This window comes from Oncorhynchus gorbuscha, linkage group LG14 (assembly GCF_021184085.1).
Source record: "Oncorhynchus gorbuscha isolate QuinsamMale2020 ecotype Even-year linkage group LG14, OgorEven_v1.0, whole genome shotgun sequence".
In the NCBI taxonomy this organism is placed as follows: Eukaryota; Metazoa; Chordata; class Actinopteri; order Salmoniformes; family Salmonidae; genus Oncorhynchus; species Oncorhynchus gorbuscha.
The window spans coordinates 34,124,327-34,139,296 of record NC_060186.1 but is presented as its reverse complement, the minus strand read 5'-3'; the positions used below and the strand labels follow the sequence as shown (position 1 = coordinate 34,139,296).

At 44.5% G+C, this 14,970-nt stretch overlaps 1 protein-coding gene across 6 annotated transcripts in view; it reads left to right on the top strand.

The window, feature by feature from the left end:
- The window catches only part of LOC123994830 (fibroblast growth factor 12-like), a 146,641-nt gene that overhangs the window by 75,255 nt on the left and 56,416 nt on the right, over positions 1-14,970 (top strand). Inside the window, exon 1 of one of the 6 annotated variants that reach the window (XM_046297856.1) lies at positions 1,750-1,848. The exons of the other annotated variants lie outside the window; for them this stretch is intronic. The gene's annotated coding sequence lies outside the window, so the exon portion shown is untranslated. Of the gene's footprint in view, positions 1-1,749; positions 1,849-14,970 lie in introns of those variants that run through there. 6 annotated transcript variants of the gene reach the window in all.

Sequence of the window (14,970 nt, the reverse complement as noted above, 5' to 3'; positions counted from 1 at the left end):
CTCATTACACAGGTGCTGGGGACAATAAAAAGGCCACTAAAATGTGCAGTTTTGTCAACACAACACAATGCCACAGATGTCTCAAGTTGAGGGACTGTGCAAGTGACATGCTGACTGCAGAAATGTCAATCAGAGCTGTTGCCAGATAATTGAATGTTAATTTCTTTACCAACGTTATTTTAGAGAATTTGGCAGAACATCCAACTGGCCTCACATTCGCAGACCATGTGTAACCACGCCAGCCCAGGAACTCCACATCTGGCTTTTTCACCTGCAGGATTGTCTGAGACCAGCTACCCGGACAGCTGAGGAAATGGAGGAGTATTTCTGTCTGTAATAAAGCCCTTTTGTGGGGAAAAACATTCTGTTTGGCTGGATCTGGCTCCCAAGTGGGTGGGCCTATATCGCCCCAGGCCTAACTATGGCTGCACACCTGCCCAGTCATGTGAAATCCATAGATTAGGGTCTAATTTATTTATTTCAATTGACTAATTTCCTTATATGAACTGTAACTCTGTAAAATTGATGCATGTTGTGTTTAATTTTGTTCGGTATACATTTAAAAAAAATAATAATAATTAATATATAAAGAAAGATCTTAGATGAGATTCTAATATTTTAGCCAGCCAACAACGTTTTGAAATAGGGTGATAGTTATTTAGGTCCCAAGGGTCACCAGCTTTGTGAATAGGGAGTACCTGAGCCGCCTTCCAAACCTAATCGCCAGGTAAAACATTTAGGTTAATGATTCCACAATCATTAGGGGAGCAGAGAGCTGAATCAAAAATGGATCAAGCAAATAAGCCCCAGTGGCTTATATGCTTGATCAAATGTTGAAATTAAAACAAAGATCACTAGAAGATGGCTTAACGGCCGAGTCAGCTAAAAGCTGGGAGAGGGAATAGCAGTCAATTGACTGACCACGGTCAAATACACCACTGGTTCTCTCAAACATGATAAAATGCTGGTTAAAAGTATACCTAGCCCATTCTTCTCAGTAATGATGCCAGAGTCAGAACTGGCATGGAAGAAGAGGAATTTGTATGCTTCAGTGCATTAACTGTTTTCCAAAATTTGAAAGACTCGAAATGGCGCTTAAAAAGTAGCTGGTGCGCGACGAGACAAGGACATCCCTACCGACCAAGCCCTCCCTAACCTGGACGACGCTAGGCCAATTGTGCGTCGCCCCATGGACCTCCCGGTCGCGGCCGGTTACGACAGAGCCTGGGCGCGAACCGAGTCTGATGGCACAGCTGGCCCTTAACCACTGCGCCACCCGGGAGGCCCTAAATCTCACCCATTTTAAACAATTGAGTTAATCTGACGGAGGAGGATGCAGAGGAGGACAGGTCAGGAATAGAGGAGACGGTGGATAATTTACAGTAGAACATTTCATGTAAAAACCCTTAAAGGACATAATTCCTACCTGTGTCAGACATGTAATTTAGTTGCTTATTGTTTACGACTCAAATGAATAAACATATCAATTTATAAAAAAAAAAAAATTCATTATATAATTAATGAATATAATTACAAATTATGTAGGTAAACTTTAACTTCAATACAATTTTATTGATCACAGAATGGAAATGAGAAACTCCCTGAGGGGCAATTAAAAACATCACTAATACCACTGATATAAACCCAACTCGCTGTAGGGTTACACATCCAAACTCTGTCCTTTGCCATACAGGATCAGCTCTGTTCATACGTCACACCTGGAGCACATAAGCGAGTATGATTGGAACAGTTGGAACACTTCCTAATGCCAACTCTCCTAGAGGACAGGAAACAGGCCACACCCACGGCAGGCAGCAACCTGAGCCGCCTTCCAAACCTAATCGCCAGGTAAAACATTTAGGTTAATGATTCCACAATCATTAGGGGAGCAGAGAGCTGAATCAAAAATGGATCAAGCAAATAAGCCCCAGTGGCTTATATGCTTGATCAAATGTTGAAATTAAAACAAATGTTGAAATTAAAACAAAGATCACTAGAAGATGGCTTATATATTAATGGCATATATATTATTATATTATTATTATAAGTTGTTTGAACCGCCTGCCCATTGACACCCAGCTGCAAGCCCCTGTGTTGTGTTTTCCCAGTTGATAGGGAAAGTGGTGAAGGGGATTCCATGCAACACGCACGCGCACACACACACACACACACACACACACATACACACTGTGTTCTCCGAACTGCTGTGGATATGAAGTTCTAATTTATGTATGCTAAAACGCAGTTTAAAGGAGCCATTGCTAACTAGCGTTAATGCAGTGACAAAGTCTACAGGAACAGCTAGCATGCAGAAATGGAATGTTAGCTCTTCCTGTAGACTTCCAGTTGTTGCGCTAACACTAGTTAGCAATGGCTCCAGATACTACCTTCAAACTGCAGGCAGAGACATAAACATGGTATCCATGAGTTTTGCAAATTTACAAAATGTCACACTATCCCTTTAAACCCATGTGTAAGTCCATAAAAGGAGGGAAGGATTACTGTATATATTGTGTTAGGATTCACGAGTGGTTTGAAACAGGCAGATGAACCTCCTTATTGGCCAATGAATGGGTGTCTAAGACTGAAAAACAGTTGTGATTGGCTGGGGGATGCTGACATACGGGATGGTAGGATAGGTCATACATGTCACTATCGATTGGATGATCTGCTTGGTCAATTGGTTTTGGAGGTCATTGCCTGGAATTTTTAATTGAAATGTTTTATTTCTGAACCATTTTCTAGTTATGACATGTTGGTAGCAATATTTTTTTACAGTACAGAAATGTCCTGGAATTGACTTCAAAATGACATGGTAAAATGGTTATTACACACTAGTAATTACGTCAGGGATAAATGCCTCCATTCTTTATATTATCTCCATTCTGTACATTATAATGGACGACATTGGGACAAGATGGAGCCGAGACCTGCGGAGTTAATTTTTCCATGGTAATGTACAGAACGGAGGCGTTTATCACGCTTTTACCACAGTTGCCAAAGAAAACAATAATAAAGCACAAATTTACAGGTAGAAATAACATGTTTTCCTTTATATTTTTATAAGAGAATTCATACTTTCTCATCTTTTGGTAGCTAGATCCGCGACCCAGTCGTTCTTGCGATTAGTTTGATATTTATGGACACAACCCAGTTGTTCGTTCTCTATGTTCCGTTACCATGCTCGCTGGCAACGTTCTTGTTCCTTGCTTGATAACTAGCTGACTAGCTACGGCTAACACAGTCCCGACCTCTGCAGCCAGAATAAAATGTAGCAATGTAGCTGCATTTGCATTTGTTTAAGCTATTTTATATTGACATTAATTTGGATACAAAAAATAACAATGAGCTGATGATGCCCGATTTTGCCTGGCATAGCTACAAAGGTTTCTCATCAGGACACTTGACCACATTGAATATCAAACACTAGGCTAGAAGCTAGTTAAATAGTTTGTTGCTAGCAAACCTGCCAATATGACAACCAAATAAAAAAATAACAGCTGGTCAAACTAGAAACATGTGGGAGGATTTGACAGCGTAGCGCGACTTGTTGACTGCAACATAGGGACCAGAGAAATTCATGTTCATCATTCTCCACATTAGGTCATCAGATGCTCCAAAAAAAAATTCTGCAAAAACAAATCAGTGCTAGCTAACGATCTAGCTAGATATGTTTTTCTTCGTTGGACCTGCATTTACAATTTCGGTTTATGTGGTTGTTGGTTTAGCTTTCTGTAACTTTGTAGCAAGTACTGTCTGCATGTGTAGTAGGCTGTCCCGATATCTTTTCCAACTGTCTCATTGTCTGGTTTTAATGTGCATTCTAGAATGCCCTTCAAAAACGAGTATTCAACAATGTGTGGTATAATATTAATTAGTTAGCACCATTTTATAGCAGGTAATTACCCATGTTGTAAAATTACTTGATGTACCAGCTAAAATAACCATTGATTCCTCATAATTTCCTAGTAAGCTTGTGGTTTTAACTCCAGTGTTAAGATATTTATATACTAACAACATATGCAATTTATACAAATGGACTTAGTCATGCTTTTGGGTAGCCCTAGCAGGAATCAAACCCACAACCTCTGGCTTTGCAAGGACCACGCTCAATCAACTGAGCCACTCAACCACAGTATCAGCAGTCAACTGTAGGCCTACCACTGCTGATTTGATAAAGCAGGTCAGTGAGAAAACAAATCATGACATCCTCTCTTCAAGTCACATGGGTCCTCTCCTCTCAGCTCTGAGGTGATCATGGGGGGTTGAGTGACAATCAGGAGAATGATAAAGAACCAGGTTGGCAGCCAAACCAAGCTCATTGCACTCTAATGGTATACATTCGCTCCATCCATTCTGTCCCAGCACTGTGTTTCATGCACATACCATGTACATGGTTGTCTCTACATGACAAGGTGCTCTGGGGATGGTGGCAGGCTAGAATAAAGAGGTTAGGAGAAGAGATGGGGCTTCATAGTGTGTGTCTTTGGCATCATTAAACTGAAGATTTATTTTTATTAATAATTCTCTGTAATTATTATTACGTGACTAAACTAACTTATCATGTAACTAATTAACTAGGAAGTCGGGGCACCAAGGGAAATATTCAGATTAAAGTTATAATTTTCCTAATATAACTTTCAGGTATTTTAATATCTGATCACTTAGTCTTTTAATTAATTAATTATTCTTTACCTCACGTTAGTCTCATTCCAAACGTCATAAATTGTTGGTTATCTGCACGAACCCAGTCTTCACTATGAGTCATCCAAACATCAGAGAGTAATAGAATACAGCATGTGTCAAAATGATTGATTGATGACAGGTGTCAAAAATATGATTGATTGCTGAACTTATGACCTTCTGACATGTAGTGAATATGTGCATTGTCCCGCCCCCCCTGTTCGTGTGGTCATGTGTTAGAGGGTGTGTGTTATTTTGTGGCCCATGCCCCCCTCCACCCCCCCCCCTCCACCCCCCCAGTTTTATTTCCCTTATGGTTGTTATCTATGAAGCATGAATGTCTGGGTTTATAGATATCTCTGGGGGCCTCAGTATTATAAATGTCCAGAACAAGCCATTTTTTAAGACCTGAATATTAAACATCTAAAATATGTCTACAAGTGTAATTCTCGGAGTGCTCTGTAGCTCATGTCACGAACCCAACGCCAAAAGCTTGGAGGATATTTTGTTAGAGGCTCCCGAATGTTTTAACGGATTTCTGTGTACAAGCGAGGGCCATATTTCGTACATATTCAACCCGGAGGAATCTACGGTTAAGATATTCACAGACAGCGTGTCCCAACCCTTTTATCGTGCAGAACCCGAGACTTATTCTCCAGCGCTAAGGATGCGAGAATGTTTTAAAATAATGTTATCTTTGTGTCAAATGCAACGTGCCCTGAGTGGTTCAAGGCTGCCAGGATATGCGTTGGAAGAACAAGTCTGTGGACGCCAGGATCTAATGGCTCTGAGAGTAACTGCCAGGGGGTATACCCCGGACTACCCCTAAGTCATGATGACGCGTGCATGTTTAAATATGTGCCCCCGCCCCGTCCCCCCTGTTCGTGTGGTCATGTGTTAGAAGGTTGTTTGAACTTTTGTGACCCATGCTCCCCTCCTCCCCAGTTTTATCTCCCTTACGGTTGTTATCTATGAAGCAGGAATGTCTGGGGCTATAGATATCTCTGGGGGCCTCAGTATTATAAATGTACAGAACAAGGCTTGCGAAACCCAGAACCGTAAACCCTATTTTTTAAACATGGATTTTGCGATCAGTGGCAAAGCTGTGATGACTGTAGCATCGGAGGCAGGACCGCGTCTGAAACATCGAGAAAGGGCCAAGTATACAGCCTCGATATACGATGCACCAAAAAAGCGGTTTTTAAACGTGTATAGAACCCAGATACCGCCCGCAACGGCGCTGAAAGATGAAGTGTTGATGTCTAACGGACAGCATTGGGGGCATCTGTTTGATTACTTGGCCTGTAGCGTGAAACTCTATACGTTAGCCGAAGGGGAAGAATATACCGACCAGAAATTAGGCGTGACTTATGATGTTGAAGACTGGACTGTTTTTCGACAGGTTTTGTGTTCCGAACTGAGCCGTATAACCAAGGGCTACAGTTTGTTCACAGGCTACGAGACCCGTTGGGAAGGTACCCCGGACACCGCAGGACGAGTATTTCAGAGTTAAATTACAACGTATAAATGGACGGCCTTGCGGATGCGTGGAATTTCACGTCAGCACCGCTGAAATCCGGAACCAAAACATCAGGGGTGGCGGTTCGGTCGGGGATTTCCGGCTTCGAATGCTTATACCCATTAAAAGCTGGCCTTTAATGGAATTGCAAATGTTGGAGCGGTTGGACGCTCTGTTTGTGCAGAGCCAAAAGCGGCAGAGCATTGTACGGCTAAAGAAGTGCATAATATATACGAATCCTGAGGATTACGACTCAAAGCAACCCCAAGAAGATACAACGTCAGGAGAGGCAGCCCCCAAAGAAAGCGAGGTAAGCGGTGTTGTTAACCCCGCCCAGATACCCCGAGGGTTGGTTCAAGAATAAAAAGGCTGGTTCTTAAAACCTACAGTTCTTAAGCTACGCATTGACCATGGATATTCCTAACGCATACCCGAACGCAGAAAAGGCCTGGGCTCCCGACACTAAGGATTGTATGCCTCGCAGCCCTCCATTCTACTCCCCCCTGGCAAGACCCTCGACACCCCCTACCGGTACACAACCTGAGGACGTGTTTGATGGGGTGGTCAGTACTATTTTTGTTGACACAATCAAGGCCTCAGTAGCCGCGCTTTTAGACGTGGTGATTGGAGAATATATACGAGAAAAATGCATCGGTTGTGAGATTAATCACCCCAGCCAGCGAAGGCACCCCTGCCTATATGATCCCCCAAGATACTACTTCTTCAACAATTTTGAGGCGCTGGTGAAAAGACTTTGGTCCCGCCGGTTTATACCATCGCTGGTCAGAGCCCTGGAGGCTATGGGGCTTGTGCCGTCTACCCCCAGAGTTTACGGGGTAACCGAAGCATTCCTACACGAGCTAAAGGAGGCAATTCACATACACCAGAAACTCAAAGAAATCCGACACACCCTGGTGGAGGATAACAAATACAGGGAGGCTGTTGTGTCAGATGTGATGGCTTTCTGGCTCAATAAACCCCAAGAGCCCGAGTGACATTTTTGTTATTTAGATGTAGAGCAATGGGTAACTACATGTATACGATGTTAGATAGAATAAATACATTTTTTCTTTTGAGAGAACTTACAAGTGTTATGCATCAAATTATTGAAAATAAAGTGAACAATGTCTCGTTCTACAAAACCCCCAATTCCAGGGGTAATGTAGAGCGTGTTTTGAAAATGGACCAAATCATGACTCATGTACGCCATGCTGGCGAGGTTCTACAATGGACACATATGGTAACCCGGCTTGGTGGTGATTCTGAAGAACTAGAAACAACCTTGTCTAAGATTTTACTTTATATGTTTGAAACACCCTTTAATTGTACCATGTATCATATTTGTTGTTTATATACTTTTATAGCGGATGTGTCTGTTGTAAAAATTCAGCGAAACAAACTTGTTAATCTAAACCAAATATCAAGGTTTTACATGATTCGATCATAGAGAAAGGGGGGGGGCATGTATCCTGCAACGAATTAGGGATTGTCTGTATACGTAATACCTAATGTTTTCATGAAAATAAAAATCCCAAAAATGAAAATGAAATGTTGTTGTTATTTGAAAGTGGCTCATTAACATTATTGTACCTCAGAGGCAAGAAGGATGGCAGAGCAGATTTTGAAAAACATTTATTATAATCCATCTAACCCGGGGTCTTATGGTGGTAAGGAGCGTTTACAGCGCGCTTTAGCTGAAGAAACAGGTCATAGGTTAAGCGATGTTAAAGTCACGGAGTGGTTATCAGAACAGGACGCGCACACTCTACATAAACCCGTGAGAAAACATTTTCCTAGAAATAGTTTTGTGACATGCAGGCCCTTGCAGATAAAAATGAAGGAAACCGCTACATGCTAACGGTCATAGATATTTTCTCTAAAATAGCTTCTGTCAGGGTCTTAAAGAATAAGAGCGGCGCTGAGGTGACCAGGGCATTTGCCTCTATCTTGAAGGAAGGAGGCGCCCCCAAGAAAGTGCAGACCGATGGCGGAAAATAATTTTTTAATAAGCCCTTTCAGAAACTAATGAAAAAGCACAATATAGTACATTTTGCTACAGGATCGGATTTGAAAGCTTCGGTGGTTGAACGCTTTAACAAGACTTTGAAGGAGAGAATGTGGCGTTATTTTACAGCGCACAACACGCATAGATATATAGATATAGTTCAAGATTTAGTAATTGCTTATAACAATAGTTATCATAAAAGTATAAGGATGAAACCCTCCGAAGTCTCTTCGGAAAACTCTTTTCAAGTCTTTAAAAATCTGTATGGTTTGCTCCCTCTTCGCCGTAAGAAAAAAATAAATTTTAAATTTATTGTGGGGGACTTGGTTCGTATATCCAAGTTGAGGGGTGTTTTCGATAAAAAATACGCGCAAGGATACAGTGATGAGCTTTTCACGGTTACAGAATGTCTGCCGCGCATACCCCCGGTCTACATATTAAAAGATTATGACGGTGAATTCATAACGGGATCTTTTTATGAGCAGGAATTACAGAAGGTAAAGGTTGGTAAAGACGAGGTGTTTCACGTAGAGGAGATTTTAGCTCAAAAGAGAGAGAAAGGTCGAAAATGGCTGCTGGTCCGCTGGAAAAACTGGCCGCTAAAATTCAACAGCTGGGTATTAGAGAAAGATGTAGTTGAGGCATCAGGGGTTAATTTAAACCCCCATGCATGATAAAATACATCCTCATTCGGGTGTACACCGGAGGGCATAATGGAACACAGCGGCTTCTACCTGACTCTCCCCAGTAATGCGTCCGCACACATATATCGTAAAAATCAGAGTTCTAATTATACAACCAATTTTCCAAAGCCTATAGAGTTATCAGAGGCCTGGGAAGTAGGGCTCAGCGAGATTACATACCCCCATAGCTGGTATAATATCAAAGATAAGGACCGGGAATTTTATTTCAAAAAGTTAACGGAACCGGCTAAATTTATTAAGGTTAAAAAAGGGTTCTATAGAACCGTCGAAAGGCTCGTCTCCGAGTTGAATGAACGGCTATCGCAGAACAGTATGGAAATATTCCTGATGTACAACCCTATACATAAAAGGGTACAAATCTCAGGAGATGCTTCCGGGGGGATAAAGACCAGTGGTAATTTAGCATACATGTTGGGGATGGGGCCCAATACATGGACTTATGTGAGAGAGAAATTATTCCCATTCCCCGCGGATATACATGCAGGATTTTACAACATATTTGTGTATACCGACATCATAGCATATCAAAGGGTCGGAGACAGCTGTGTGCCACTCCTGAGAACGGTTCATATAGATGGAAAGGATGGGGACATCGTCACTGTCACCTACGATAAGCCACACTACGTACCTGTAAGCAAGAAATATATTGAAAACATTCTTGTTGAGCTTAAAACGGATCAGAACGAAAACATTGAATTTACTTATATTTACATTTACATTTAAGTCATTTAGCAGACACTCTTATCCAGAGCGACTTACAAATTGGTGCATTCACCTTATGACATCCAGTGGAACAACCACTTTACAATAGTGCATCTAAATATTTTAAGGGGGGAGGGGGTGAGAAGGATTACTTTATCCTATCCTAGGTATTCCTTAAAGAGGTGGGGTTTCAGGTGTCTCCGGAAGGTGGTGATTGACTCCGCTGTCCTGGCGTCGTGAGGGAGTTTGTTCCACCATTGGGGAGCCAGAGCAGCGAACAGTTTTGACTGAGCTGAGCGGGAACTGTACTTCCTCAGTGGTAGGGAGGCGAGCAGGCCAGAGGTGGATGAACGCAGTGCCCTTATTTGGGTGTAGGGCCTGATCAGAGCCTGGAGGTACTGAGGTGCCGTTCCCCTCACAGCTCCGTAGGCAAGCACCATGGTCTTGTAGCGGATGCGAGCTTCAACTGGAAGCCAGTGGAGAGAGCGGAGGAGCGGGGTGACGTGAGAGAACTTGGGAAGGTTGAACACTAGACGGGCTGCGGCGTTCTGGATGAGTTGTAGGGGTTTAATGGCACAGGCAGGGAGCCCAGCCAACAGCGAGTTGCAGTAATCCAGACGGGAGATGACAAGTGCCTGGATTAGGACCTGCGCCGCTTCCTGTGTGAGGCAGGGTCGTACTCTGCGGATGTTGTAGAGCATGAACCTACAGGAACGGGCCACCGCCTTGATGTTAGTTGAGAACGACAGTTTGTTGTCCAGGATCACGCCAAGGTTCTTAGCGCTCTGGGAGGAGGACACAATGGAGTTGTCAACCGTGATGGCGAGATCATGGAACGGGCAGTCCTTCCCGGGAGGAAGAGCAGCTCCGTCTTGCCGAAGTTCAGCTTGAGGTGGTGATCCGTCATCCACACTGATATGTCTGCCAGACATGCAGAGATGCGATTCGCCACCTGGTCATCAGAAGGGGGAAAGGAGAAGATTAATTGTGTGTCGTCTGCATAGCAATGATAGGAGAGACCATGTGAGGTTATGACAGAGCCAAGTGACTTGGTGTATAGCGAGAATAGGAGAGGGCCTAGAACAGAGCCCTGGGGGACACCAGTGGTGAGAGCGCGTGGTGAGGAGACAGATTCTCGCCACGCCACCTGGTAGGAGCGACCTGTCAGGTAGGACGCAATCCAAGCGTGGGCCGCGCCGGAGATGCCCAACTCGGAGAGGGTGGAGAGGAGGATCTGATGGTTCACAGTATCGAAGGCAGCCGATAGGTCTAGAAGGATGAGAGCAGAGGAGAGAGAGTTAGCTTTAGCGGTGCGAAGCGCCTCCGTGATACAGAGAAGAGCAGTCTCAGTTGAATGACTAGTCTTGAAACCTGACTGATTTGGATCAAGAAGGTCATTCTGAGAGAGATAGCGGGAGAGCTGACCAAGGACGGCACGTTCAAGAGTTTTGGAGAGAAAAGAAAGAAGGGATACTGGTCTGTAGTTGTTGACATCGGAGGGATCGAGTGTAGGTTTTTTCAGAAGGGGTGCAACTCTCGCTCTCTTGAAGACGGAAGGGACGTAGCCAGCGGTCAGGGATAAGTTGATGAGCGAGGTGAGGTAAGGGAGAAGGTCTCCGGAAATGGTCTGGAGAAGAGAGGAGGGGATAGGGTCGAGCGGGCAGGTTGTTGGGCGGCCGGCCGTCACAAGACGCGAGATTTCATCTGGAGAGAGAGGGGAGAAAGAGGTCAGAGCACAGGGTAGGGCAGTGTGAGCAGAACCAGCGGTGTTGTTTGACTTAGCAAACGAGGATCGGATGTCGTCGATCTTCTTTTCAAAATGGTTGACGAAGTCATCTGCAGAGAGGGAGGAGGGGGAGGGGGGATTCAGGAGGGAGGAGAATGTGGCAAAGAGCTTCCTAGGGTTAGAGGCAGATGCTTGGAATTTAGAGTGGTAGAAAGTGGCTTTAGCAGCAGAGACAGAGGAGGAAAATGTAGAGAGGAGGGAGTGAAAGGATGCCAGGTCCGCAGGGAGGCGAGTTTTCCTCCATTTCCGCTCGGCCTTCCGGAGCCCTGTTCTGTGAGCTCGCATTGAGTCGTCAAGCCACGGAGCGGGAGGGGAGGACCGAGCCGGCCTGGAAGATAGGGGACATAGAGAGTCAAAGGATGCAGAAAGGGAGGAGAGGAGGGTTGAGGAGGCAGAATCAGGAGATAGGTTGGAGAAGGTTTGAGCAGAGGGAAGAGATGATAGGATGGAAGAGGAGAGAGTGGCGGGGGAGAGAGAGCGAAGGTTGGGACGGCGCGATACCATCCGAGTAGGGGCAGTGTGGGAAGTGTTGGATGAGAGCGAGAGGGAAAAGGATACAAGGTAGTGGTCGGAGACTTGGAGGGGAGTTGCAATGAGGTTAGTGGAAGAACAGCATCTAGTAAAGATGAGGTCGAGCGTATTGCCTGCCTTGTGAGTAGGGGGAAGGTGAAAGGGTGAGGTCAAAAGAGGAGAGGAGTGGAAAGAAGGAGGCAGAGAGGAATGAGTCAAAGGTAGACGTGGGGAGGTTAAAGTCGCCCAGAACTGTGAGAGGTGAGCCGTCCTCAGGAAAGGAGCTTATCAAGGCATCAAGCTCATTGATGAACTCTCCGAGGGGACCTGGAGGGCGATAAATGATAAGGATGTTAAGCTTGAAAGGGCTGGTAACTGTGACAGCATGAAATTCAAAGGAGGCGATAGACAGATGGGTAAGGGGAGAAAGAGAGAATGACCACATGGGAGAGATAAGGATCCCTATGCCACCACCCCGCTGACCAGAAGCTCTCGGGGTGTGCGAGAACACGTGGGCGGACGAAGAGAGAGCAGTAGGAGTAGCAGTGTTATCTGTGGTGATCCATGTTTCTGTCAGTGCCAAGAAGTCGAGGGACTGGAGGGAGGCATAGGCTGAGATGAACTCTGCCTTGTTGGCTGCAGATCGGCAGTTCCAGAGGCTACCGGAGACCTGGAACTCCACGTGGGTCGTGCGCGCTGGGACCACCAGATTAGGGTAGCAGCGGCCACGAGGTGTGGAGCGTTTGTATGGTCTGTGCAGAGAGGAGAGAACAGGGATAGACAGACACATAGTTGACAGGCTACAGAAGAGGCTACGCTAATGCAAGGAGATTGGAATGACAAGTGGACTACACGTCTCGAATGTTCAGAAAGTTAAGCTTACGTAGCAAGAATCTTATTGAGTAAAATTATTAAAAATGATACAGTACTGCTGAAGTAGGCTAGCTGGCAGTGGCTGCGTTGTTGACTTTGTAGGCTAGCTGACAGTGGCTGCGTTGTTGACACTACACTAATCAAGTCGTTCCGTTGAGTGTAGTAGTTTCTACAGTGCTGCTATTTGGGGTCTAGCTGGCTAGCTAGCAGTGTTGATTACGTTACGTTGCGTTAAAAGAACGACAATAGCTGGCTAGCTAACCTAGAAAATCGCTCTAGACTACACAATTATCTTTGATACACAGACGGCTATGTAGCTAGCTATGTAGCTAGCTACGATCAAACAAATCAAACCGTTGTGCTGTAATGAAATGAAATGAAAAATGTGATACTACCTGTGGAGCGAAGCGGAATGCGACCGGGTTGTTGAGTGCGGAAGTTCTATTCAGTAGACGTTGGCTAGCTGTTGGCTAGCTAGCAGTGTCTCCTACGTTAAGGACGACAAATAGCTGGCTAGCTAACCTCGGTAAATTAAGATAATCACTCTAAGACTACACGCTCTAAACTACACAATTATCTTGGATACGAAGACAGCAAAGACAACTATGTAGCTAGCTAACACTACACTAATCAAGTCGTTCAGTTGAGTGTAATAGTTTCTACAGTGCTGCTATTCGGTAGACGGTGGACGTTTGCTAGCTGGCTAGCTGCTGGGCAGATAGCAGTGTAGACTACGTTAGGACGACGAAATACGAAGTTGCAATAGAAGTGCTGACTGTTTTGTTACTTATGGTAAAACGATTGTAAAACTCCACTTTAGACCCACCAAAACCTCTCTACATATATAATATTAGTATTATATATTTTATATACATAATACATCTAAATTAAAATTATGGAACACCGACATCTCGACCCTAACCGGTATGTCACATACTATGTGGATCAAGTGGGTAATGGTTTACCAGGATATTATGGGGCGCCCACAATGTATGGTTCGGGGATCGGAGGGATATTTCGTAATCTCTTTAGGATGGTTTTACCGTTTATGAAGAGAGGCTTCAGCATAGCCAAACCGCATTTAAAATCAGCAGCAAAAAATATAGTAAGTGAGGTTGTCGCCAACACTATAACCAGAAGGGCGTCACCAGATGTCGAGAGTCAAGAAGGTTCGAGGTTGATGATGTTGTCTCGAAGACCGAAAAAAGACCGCCCGGTATAAGGCGAAGACTTGCGCCTAAAAAACGGAGGTTAACGGTTAAAAGCAACTCAGTTAGTCAAAGAAGGGGTAAAGTGAGGAGGTCTGGACCAAAAACGGTAAAAATAATACTCGGAAGTATTTTCTAAAAGAACAACCACCATGGCTCTTTTACACCGCATGTCCTCTGAAGCTATAAAAACAGAGCTCGATCTTTTCACGGCCCCCTTAACCCAACATTCAGTAGAGAGGTCCAGTTATGTGGAGATAGCCCCACTCTCGGCCATTACAGACAACGGCCCCATAGAGTTTTTCATACCAGGCCACGGTGACAACTATCTGGACCTCAACAACACCTTGGTGCATTTGCGTCTAAAAGTAACCAAAAGAGATGGTACTGATATTGCAAACTATGCCAAAGTGAGTCTCATTAATTACCCAGTGGCCACCATCTTCTCCCAAGTGGATGTGACTTTGGGGGAACGGCTAATCAGTCAAAGCAGTGCCACATACCCCTACAGGGCTATCATGGAATGCTTACTCAACTACTCTGAAGACACTCTCAAGACCCAATTCAGCGCAGGGCTTTTTAGCAAGGATACTGCAGGAGGCTCTATGGAATCGACAGACCCATCCACAGGTGCAAATAAAGGCCTGGCCGCCCGGGCTCGCTACTGTGCAGAATCTCGAGAGTTTCATCTGCTAGGCCCTATACAATCTGACATTTTCTTTCAAGAACGTTTACTCTTAAATGCGGTTGATTTAAGACTAAAATTAACCAGGGCCAAGGATGAGTTTTGCCTAATGTCTGCAACGGATGGGGACTTTAGCTTAAAAGTGTTGGGGGCCACGCTTTTTATTAAAAAAGTAACGGTATCTCCGGCAGTTCGTCTGGGTCACTCACAGGCTTTGCTGAAAGGAAATGCCCTTTAACCTCTCCAAAGAATTACCATGAAAACCTTTAGCATACCCGTGGGCAGCAGAATCTGC